This window comes from Haemaphysalis longicornis, unplaced genomic scaffold, assembly GCF_048455015.1.
Source record: "Haemaphysalis longicornis isolate Haplotype H1 unplaced genomic scaffold, Haemaphysalis longicornis Haplotype H1 scaffold_13, whole genome shotgun sequence".
Classification (NCBI taxonomy): Eukaryota; Metazoa; Arthropoda; class Arachnida; order Ixodida; family Ixodidae; genus Haemaphysalis; species Haemaphysalis longicornis.
Window position 1 is genome coordinate 25,395,579 of NW_027526233.1, and position 1,305 is coordinate 25,396,883.

The 1,305-nt window shown below is 52.7% G+C and overlaps 1 pseudogene; it reads left to right on the top strand.

Moving 5' to 3' along the window:
- The first annotated feature begins 794 nt into the window (after window positions 1–794).
- On the top strand, window positions 795–908 carry LOC144164459 (U2 spliceosomal RNA; annotated as a pseudogene).
- Window positions 909–1,305: the final 397 nt, after the last annotated feature.

The following is a 1,305-nucleotide window of genomic DNA, read 5'->3' on the forward strand; positions in this document are numbered from 1 at the left end:
CTTAGAAAATAAATATGAAAACTTCACGGGGACTTCACCTTCACCTGACAGGCAGGCTCTTTGCCACTCACACGATCTCCGGTCCATGCTGCGTGCATGGCTGCGTGCGCACCACTTTCGGTGCCACGCCGTCCGTGCGTCACGCTCAGGGCTGATAGCAAAATTTAAGGCGCAGTGCGAGCGGAGTGATCGGACAGGAGAGGCAGAAGACATTTTAAATGCATAGCATTTTAGTAACTCACAATGTCACGCGGCGTTGGCGTGCCTTGTCGTAGTCCGCAGCCAGGCCACTACACTATAAAAGAAATAAAAGTTTCCGGCGCCCGGTTTCGAACCCATCACGCCGCGGGCGGAACGCAAGGTGCCCGGCGCACTACCAACTGAGCCACGAAACCGACACAGATTTCGATGCACCGAACGCGCCTTATATCCTTCACTCATTTCTGGTTTGTTTCGAAAGCGCCACAAGTTGTCCCGCGCCTCCGGAAGATGGCGACACGGGTCCCGCGATGGAGAGATACGACTTGCCGGCGCACCCCCTCGGAAATGCTGTGCATTTGATCGTGCCCCTCGCGAGGGGGATGTCTTTTTTGCTAATCGCTAGCTGTCGCCTGCGCGTTGAATGTACAGAGAACATACAAACGAGTGACCGCGTGCCCTGCGGTGAAGCTCGACGCGTGGCGAAGGCCGCCGCGGGGCGAGTGCCGGCTGCCAATGTTTGGGCTCGCCTTGTGGCCACCGTTTTGCTCGTGTTGTGTTGCGCGTCGGAGACTAATTAGAAAGTTGATAACGCTATCGGTTCTCGGCCTTTTGGCTAAGATCAAATGTGTAGTATCTGTTCTTATCAGCCTAATATGTGATGCGAGTCCTATTTATGTAATGAGCTTTCTGATCCGTCAGAATTCCCTGAGCCGTTGATGTGTTTTGTGCCGCCATGCAAAAGTTGGTGACCGAGTATGACATCGGCGCCTTGTATTTTATATCACAAAACACACAGCACCTGGTTCGTGCTGCTCATTTTACGTATTCAACTTTGCTCCTCAGGCCATTTTTCTAGGTCATCAATAACTTATGTCAAGGCTGCAGTCTCTCCGCAAGTCCCCACGGGGCCTCCCAGGAGTAATCTCGCATTCGTTCTTCCGGACACCCTTCCGTGTACTACATGCAACGTGAGGCCGAGAATTTCCGTTCCTCCCGCGCCCGCCTAAAAAATCGGTGGTTCTAAACCTTTTCGTTGGCACTTGCACTGAAAGAGACAAAACGTAGCACAAACATCGTCACGACAATGGAGCATGAACAACATGG